Below are 9,767 nucleotides of genomic sequence, written 5' to 3' on the forward strand. Positions count from 1 at the left end.
TGCTGTTATACAGTGATACAAGGCTTTCAAAAAGCTTTTCCTCATCTCTTAGTCATTGCTTAACCCCCTGCAGTCTGTAAGCATTCAACTAAACTATTACATTGGGACATATTTTGACTTTCCCTTTAACATTTCCTCTTCTCCACCCTCTGCCCCCATCCAATCAATGACCAATCCTATTAATTCTACTTCTGGAACACCTCTCAAATTCAGATCATCATCTCCATTCTTTCTGCCACTAACTAAATTCAGGTCATTAAAATATTGTCTACCTGATCTCCTACTCACAACATACCCTTCACACTGTGGCCAGTTACTTTTGAAACATTGAACATTGATCTGATCCATTAAGCTTCTACTCTAAACTTTAAATTTAATCTGCCAGAACCAGATTTAATCTACTTTTAAAATAACATTTTGTGTGTTCATTTCAAGAGCACATATGCTAAAATTGGAATGATACAGAGAAGATTAGCATGGCCCCTGTGCAAGGATGATGTAAATTTGTGAAACATTGAAAGAATAGTAATAACATTTCGTGAGAAGAAAGTATTTTAGCAATGCTCCACATGCTAAAAGAGTCTGCATTTTCCTTTAATACTACTCTAATTTTTAGGAGCTTAATCAATGAGGTCATAATCAGTGGCTAAATTATCACAGGTCTGGTGAATAAAATCAACCTTCTATGAAAAACATTTTAAAGGTTTACATGAACAATATATAACAAATATCCTCACAAATATAGTTTGCTATTAAAAAGTTCCTAGTCTCCAGGTGATAAGCCAATATACCTTTAATCTATTTACACAATCTCTTCATTATTATAGAAAGCTCTTTTCTTAGAGAAGCAACTTGGAAATTCACTTTCTGATAAGATCCAAAATAAATATCAATTATTTTACTAGAGGTTACAAAATCATGCTTTTCTAATTTATCATTCTATTAACATCTTTCAGTGAGAATTCTTCATAAAGAACTTTCCCTCATTAGCCAGGGCTATTTGGTTATTTTCAAATTTAGTTCCTAAAGGAAAAACAAGATAAATATTTATTCTTAGATTTTTGCTTTTAAATAAAGTGATTAATGAATTGAGTTTTGTTTTGTTGGTTCTCTCCCATGTATTATGAACTTATGGAATTTTACGTAATGTATGTGTTGCAATAAATTGTATTCATTATTCTTTTTGATGCTCAAATTTTACTGTCTTTGGCTATTCAGATCTTCTTCATTTTAGTGTCTATCTGTGGCCTTTTAACATAACTCATATTCTTTGATAGCTTGCATTGTGGCCTCCCCAAAATCTCAGGTTAATCTTATAAAGGCTGCCCTAGACTTAAAAACCGTCATTCTAGGGGCTTCCCTGGTGGCGCAGTGGTTGAGAGTCCACCTGCCGATGCAGGGGACACGGGTTCGTGCCCCGGTCCGGGAAGATCCCACATGCCGCGGAGCGGCTAGGCCCGTGAGCCATGGCCGCTGAGCCTGTGCGTCCGGAGCCTGTGCGCCGTAACGGGAGAGGCCACAACAGTGAGAGGCCCGCATACCGCAAAAAAAACAAAACAACCTGTCATTCTACAGGTGCATTTGTGAAAATGTAATAAATACAGACCATAATCCAGTTAATAGATATGCTTATGGCTATTAAGTTATGATTGCTTTTCAGTGGACCAAAGAAGGAAAATAGGAGGTTGGTTTTTTTCTTTGTCAATTCATACAGATATTTCCAATTTGAATTGAATTACAAGATTTTAGTTACCTTTACTTTCATACACATATATATATATATATATTTTTTTTTTTTTTCCTCTTACTCTAAAAACTTCTTTTTCCTAACTGCATTAACATAATTGCTTTCTTAACCCTGGTTATTTACAAAACAGAGCCTGAGGCAGATTACTTGTTAAGGCTTCATTGGAAGGTGCAAACCTAGGCAGGTAGAGTGAAGGTAAGAGAGAATTGAGGAAAGGGAAGAAGCTCAGTTATGTAGGAAACATTTCAATCAGGCTTTCAGAAACCACTGTGCCTCAGAACAGCCCTTGCAGTGAAAAAAGTGAGGGGAATTAATTTTCAGGCTTCCTCCTGGATCATCGGTCAAAGTTCACCCCAAGAGTTGTTAGTGGCCCTGCACTTTCACGTGTGTTGCTTAGACCTTTCTAGGAAGTCACTAAGGACACCAAATCCCACACTCTATTAGGCCACGTATCATCTGAGTGCACAAGAAATGAGAGGAGCTAGAGTGTTTTGGGGTCTTGTCAGGTCAGATCGGGCATTGGAGCTGATGCTCCTTCTATGGCAGACATGGGGAAGACCACGCCCTCACCCAGAGGAGTCCAAGACAGCCAGGCAGCACTTGGAGATGAGGCAGTGGCAGCAGCAGCTGGGGCTCTCTCTTGAACAAGCAGTCAGGGGCCAAAGTGTCCTCTCTGGTAGAACTCTAAATGTTTTCACATTAAAACTGAATCCAAATCTTTAAGCCAAACTATATAGCTTCAGTAGAAAATGAATGGAAGAAAAATAATCTAATACTCATCTTATTTTTAAGCATTATCTGCAGAAGTCCACAAATTAGGTCTTATGTATAATTTCTTATTTGCATTATTCTCATGCACACACACCCACACAGATATGACACACATACTTTAAAATGAATAATATCAATAATATTTCTAACAATTAGATTATTGAATAAAATGTAAGACTTTTTTCTAACTGGCCTGACACCCTTCTCCAGGGAAGACCTGTGAACCTGAGCCAAAGGGCTGGTGTACACTTGTTTACTGTGTAAGCAAGAGTAGAAAAATGTGATGTACAGTGGAAACTTGTACAGAATAAATAATAGCTTTGAGAAAAAAAAAGTATAGAAAATGTAAAAAAAAAAAAGACTTTTTTGCAGCTCAATTTTTCTTAAGAATATATTCCATATAGTCAAAATACTGAGTATAAAAGGATATACAGTCATAATACTGAGTATAAAAGTCAATTACAATAAGTATTAACTCTGTGTGTTTATGTCACCAACTTGATATAGAGCTGGTTTATTCATTTCAGTTCTGTTGAGTTTATTAGAATTAGCTATTTATTTTTTTCACTTTAGGTTAATTTAATTTTTTGAGTATGAAAATAATATATGTTCCCAGGTAAAAATTATGTAAAAATACATACTTAGAGAAGTCTTGTTACATAAGTTAACTGCTCTCTTTATCTTATACCTCTTTCCCATTTTAAGCAACCATTTTTATAACATTGATATGTCCTTCCAAAAATTTTTTTTGCAACAATACATCTATATTTATTTTTCATTGCCACATAACACACAGGTAGCTTACTACTAAAAACAATTTTGCATCTTGATTTTTTTTCATTTAGTATATCCAGTCATGCCTTATCAGTCTATGCAAAACTTCCTCATTTCTTTTGACACCTGCATAATATTCTCAACTTAATTTTAAAGAAGACTAAATCAGACGTATTGTAGTTCTAATTTTTCATTCTCAAGTGTCAGTACAATTTTGGGCACCTTGATATGATTCATAGTATAAATAAAGAAATACTATAGACAGGTGGCTGATAAGAATATTTTACTGTAAATTGTATAAATGTTTGCAAACACTTCCTCCTCTTCCCAGGTCATCTTACTAGAACACCTAATCCCTCTAACAACCTTGTTATGGACTGAATGTTTGTGTTCCCCCCAAATTCATATATTGAGGTCCTAACCCCCAATGTGATGGTATTAGGAGGTGAAACCATTGGGAGATAATTAGGTTCAGATAAGATCATAAGGGTGGGGTCCTCATGATGGGATTAGTATCATCATAAGAAGAGGCAAAGAAACCAGTGCTCTCTCTCGCAACCATATAAGGACACAGCAAGAAGGCGGCCATCTACAAGCCAGGTGAGGGATCTCACCCAGAACTGAATCACCTTGATCTTAGACTTCTTAGCCTCCAGAACCGTGAGAAATAAATATCTGTTGTTTAAGCCACCCAGTCTATGTTATTTTGTTATAACATCTCAAGCTAAGATAAACCTTCAACATTAGTCATTTATGGACGTATTTAAATAAAAGAAATAACAAGACCATCTATGGCCTTAGAAATTATGTGTATTTATGTTACATGAGTATGTTTTTTCAGCCAAAGCTCCAACAGCTTTATTGTACCTCTTATACCTCATAACAGGTGAGAAGGAGCTATCTTCTTTGGAACCATCCAAGGGCAGGCATGTCAGATGATTGACATGATCTCTGTCCTCAGTGTTTTTGCCATGGGGTTGTTTAGCCTTCCCACACAGCTGTAGCTCTCCTAGACTTCAGCCTTTTCGTTCAGTGCAGAATAAAGAAAAAATTAGGGCATAGGGCATCGACATATTAGACAGTACTAAGTACTATGATTTGCTATGTTTTAACTAGGGAAGAAAATGGCTTCTCCATTGTCTCTTAACTCTAGTTCTTTGTCAATGTTATCACATCATTTACTGAACATAAATTTTTAAGCAAAGCTATATGGTCCCATTATAAGCTGAATGAAAGAAGTATTAGTGTTACTCATCTATTTTTTCTCATTGTCAAAATGCTGCTATATTTTGGCATGGAATTGATGAACAAAAGGCTTTAATGATACAAATAATTTGGAGTTGACCTTATTTTACCATTTTTCATATAATTTTACCATTATTCATACACTAGCCCTATTAACCTAACTTTACTATAGAACATCTCCAAACACTAAATTCGCTAAGATGTTTTCTTAATATCAAAGAAAGTCTATAGTGAGAACTGAAGAGGTAGTGTTTTGAGTGTCTGCTCCTGGTTTTCCATTATCCCTTACATGAGGAAACAACAATCTAAGCTTCTGCCCTCTCTCCATGTCCCTTTACTAGCTCCTTTCCACAGAAGAGAGAGGGGATCATATGATTTGTCAGACAGTGAGACAATCATTGGGTCAAGTGTTCAAATGAGAAGGCTTACTGTGATTTAAAGATAGGATCCTGCCTTCACATCTGATTTACTACCCTCTGGCCTCCATACAGGCCAGGTGAACCTCTTTGCTCTCTGTCTGAGATTAGGTCAATATAGCATCTGGTTTGTTAGAGTAGATGGCCAGGTAGTAGTGCCAGGAGAATTATATGGTGGAGTAGAAGACTTACTGAGGTCCTTCTCCAAAGCAGACATCTTGGACAGGTGTCAAGAGCTTAACCTTATATTAATAATGAATCAGTATTTTGTACACCATTTGACATTTGCCTTCTGTCTTTAAAACTCAGCAAAGAGAAGCAGGTATATTTAGGCAGCATATTTGAGTACTAGCACTTGACAATGAAAACTCTATAATGCCATTCCTTACCCTTTTTGTGTCCATGGAACATCTTCCTTTACTCCCATCATCACCATAGAACATCCATTAACCTATTTTCAGACTCTACAGATCCACAGACTCAAATCAATGAATAACACAGATTCTGGACCTAGATTGGCTGAGTTCAGAATCCCTGATCTCCACTTACTAAACTGTGTGATCCTGAGCATCAGTTTACCTTTCTGTGCCTTAGGTACCTTGTTGTCCAATGGCAATATTAATAATATAATATGAATAACATAACAATATAATATAAAATACCATATTATTATAATTATATAGCTAAAATTATAATAATCCTAATCCTATGCAGTAGGACTTAAATAATATGAATATATATAAATATTACATACATATATATCTCATACATATTATATATATAAAACAGCACCTGACTTATGAATTGGGAATTCTGGTTTAATGTTTTCATTATACTGTTTTTATAATCTTTATAATTTATTCCACGCTAGTTGCAAGAAGACAGGTAGTACTATCTCAAAGATATAACTGAAATATTTTTAAAAGATATATATATATGTATATATATGTTAATGTGAATATTTGCTAATAATATAATAATGTAATATGTGAGTAAAATCAAACAAAAAATTAAAAATACTTTGTGAATAAAGAGAGACAACTAAATGCAAAATAAAATAGATATTCTTTGTTCTGTGATAGTTTAAATGCAGTTGTACTTAAAAGTAGGAAGTTAAGCTCTGAAGGCCCTTTGCAAGCTATAATTCCATAATATAAAAAGAAATGTTTCTAGTTTTGAGATTTATGCATGCACATTTTCTATTAAGATATACATAGAGAAAGAAAGTTAGGTAGGGTAGACATACATTGTAATTCAGATTTGCCTACTTACAGATGGTAACATTCTGTGCAATAATAATGCTCTCGAAACCATTTGCAAATTTGTCCAGCAACAACTCTGCCTTTAATGATGAAGTTTCCAGAGTGGCAGATGGCAGAGTGAGCAGTGAAGGATGCTGCCGACCCACCAGGGTTATGTCTGTCACTAAAACGATCTGGCTCCAAAAGCCAAAGTCTGTTGAGGTCACACTGGTTATTGCTCCATTGGAATGACTTGATTGATCACATTTGTGGTTATTCTATAAATGATGACCTTTTAGAAAGGATCCTAGCAGTTTCATCCTGCTGTAGGAAAGTGATATAGAGAAACATACAGTGTCTGCAGTCTATTGACATATTAGAGAAACAAAGGAGCAATTTATGTAACCAAAAAAAAATACATTCACTGATGTTGCTGTTCCCTCTTTGTGTCTAAATGGTTAGATAGTCTACAGAAAAAGCACAATACTACCTTTAATATCCATGTCATATTTAGGAAGAGAAAAGTAAAGGGAACAAGACAAGAAAATATATTATTTAATGAATTTAAAAAGTCCAGCAAGGATTATTGTTCTAATGGGAGCATATAAATATTGAGGTCCAGTTACTCTCTAAGCACCTAAAATTGGCAGATAGCACAGATAAAAGAAAATGAATAAGTAAACTTCAGTGTCCAGGTGAACCCTTGGAATACTTTGAAGGAAATTATATACTATTCTATGGGAAATTTAACATAACATACCACTTTTAAAGTATATTGTATTGAAATTGCCAAGTTCCATTTATAGTGTGATATTTTGGGATTAATTTATCAATAGTGAGTGAGTATACCTTTCAAAATTGAATTTACTGTCAGATCATGCCTTAGGCACTGAAAGGAACAAAGCACATCTCTCATTCTGTATTTATTGAACAGTAACATACAAAAATTCCACAAAAATATTAATCCTCTCATGTCACTGATGAAAATAAAAAGCATAAAGCTGCTCATTAATATTAATAACAATAATAATCATTTATAATTACTTGTCCTATTCAAAAAATTCTAAGTATTTTACATATATTACCTATCTTCAATTTTTTTTGACAACCATGAGACTTATTTAGAGATTTCATGAGGAGCCAGGTCACTGATGTACTGAACCAGCGAGAGATGTTTGTTAAGTTTTCAGGGTATTTCACAGAACTAGAACAAATAATCCTAAAATTTATATGGAATCACAAAAGACCCAGAATTGCTAAAGCAGTCCTGAGGAAAAAGAACAAAGCTGGAGGCATAACCCTCCCAGGCTTCAGACAACACTACAAAGCTACAGTGATCAAAACAGTGTGGTATTGGCAAAAAACAGACATATGGATCAATGGAACAGAACAGAGAGCCCAGAAATAAGCACACACCTATGGTTAGTTAATCATTGACAAAGGAGGCAAGAATATAGAATGGAGAAAAGACAGTTTCTTCAGCAAGTGGTGTTGGAAAAGCTGGACAGCTGCAGGTAAGTCAGTGGACTTAGAACACTCCCTCACACCATACACAAAAATAAACTCAAAATGGCTTAAACAATTAAATATAAGACAGGACACCATAAAACTCCTAGAAGAGAATACAGGCAAAACATTCTCTGACATAAATTATAGCAAGGTTTTCTTAGGTCAGTCTCCCAAGGCAATAGAAATAAAAGCAAAAACAAACAAATGGGACCTAATCCAACTTAAAAGCTTTTGCACAGCAAAGGAAGGGATAAACTAAACAAAAAGACAAGCTATGGACTGGAAGAAAATATTTTCAAATGATGTGACCCTCAAGGGCTTAATTTCCAAAATAGACAAACAACTCATACAACTCAATAACAAAAAAAAACAAACAACCCAATCAAAAAATGGGCAGAAGACCTAAACAGATATTTCTTCAAAGAAGACATACAGATGGTCAATAGGCACATGAAAGGATGCTCAACATTGCTAATAATCAGAGAAGTGAAAATCAAACCTGGTGTGAGGTATCACCTCACACCAGTCAGAATAGCCATCATTAAAAAGTCCACAAACAATAAGTGCTGGAGAGGGTGTGGAGAAAAAGGAACCCTCCTACACTGTTCATGGGAATGTAAATTGGTACAGCCACTATGGAAAACAGTATGGAGGTTCCTTAAAAACCTTAAAATAGAGTTGTCATATGATCCAGCAATCCCACTCCTGGGCATATATCCAGAGAAAACTCTAATTCAAAAAGGTACATGCATCTCTATGTTCACAGTAGGACTGATTTCCATGAACAAATGAATGGATAAAGAAAATGTGATATATATACACACACACACACACACACACACACACACACACACACACACACAGACAATGGAATACTACTCAGCTATAAAAAGGATGAAATAATGCCATTTTCAGCAACATGGATGGACCTAGAGATTATACTAAGTGGAGCAAGTCAGAAAGAGAAATACAAATATAATATGATATCACTTATATGTTGAATCTAAAACATGATACAAATGGACTTATTTACAAAACAGAAATAGACTCACAGACATAGAAAACAAACTTATGGTTACCAAGGGGAAAGTGGGGGAGGGATAAATTTGGAGTTTGGGATTAGCAGATACAAACTACTATATATGAAATAGATAAACAACAAGGTTCTACTGCATAGCACAGAGAACAAAGAAATAAAATAAATTTTCAGGGAATTTGCAAGCTACAGTTAAACATGGCCATTGTTAAAAATTAAATTATATAAACTTACAATGACATAAATTATATTAAATACAAAGGTAATAAGAACTCAAAACTCATCCCATTTTAATTATTTTACTGCATTTCACTATTATCTCTGTTCTTGAGGTTTTTTACATGTATTCTTCATGCATGCATATGTATGGAATACTTGTGCTACTGTGCATTTTTTCCTAACTCTGTGTTCATTGATGCTATGCTATATAGGTAGCTTGAAGTCAGCCACAGTGGGAATATTCATACCATGGAAATTGGCAAATGCTGTACATGAGGGCTGTCCCACCCTGAGTCTGTTGTTAAACAATACTAGTCCACTACTATGTGAGACATGTCTTTCTGACTTCAAGGTACATTGTTCGAATGGCTTGAAGCATTTTTTATACATATGTTTTAGGTGTATAGCATTACAGTTCAACATATGTATACACAACTGAGTGATCATCATCACAAGTTTAGTTACCATCCAACACCATACAGCTGACCCCCTTTACCCATCTACCCATCCCAATGCCCTTCCCCTCTGGTAACCACTAATCTGTTCTCTGTATCTATGTTTGTTTTTGTTTTCTTTTGTTTGTTCATTTTAAAAAATAGATTCCACATATGAGTGAAATAATATAGCATTTGTCTTTCTCTGTCTGCTTATTTCACTTAGCATAATGCCCTCAAGGTTCATCCATGTTGTTGCAAATGGCATGATTACATTCTTTTTTTATGGCTCAGGTATATATATATCACATCGTTTTTATCCATTTCATCCATCAATGGACACTTAGGTTGTTTCCACATCTTGGCCATTGTAGA

The 9,767-nt window shown here is 35.0% G+C and overlaps 1 non-coding gene across 1 annotated transcript; it reads left to right on the forward strand.

Annotated features, from left to right (window-relative positions):
- Positions 1–421: 421 nt before the first annotated feature.
- On the forward strand, positions 422–528 carry LOC136124007 (U6 spliceosomal RNA). Its single transcript, XR_010655956.1, has one exon. It is a non-coding gene; the product is annotated as a U6 spliceosomal RNA (small nuclear RNA).
- The last annotated feature ends 9,239 nt before the right edge of the window (positions 529–9,767 follow it).

Source organism: Phocoena phocoena, chromosome 5, assembly GCF_963924675.1.
Source record: "Phocoena phocoena chromosome 5, mPhoPho1.1, whole genome shotgun sequence".
NCBI classification, from domain to species: Eukaryota; Metazoa; Chordata; class Mammalia; order Artiodactyla; family Phocoenidae; genus Phocoena; species Phocoena phocoena.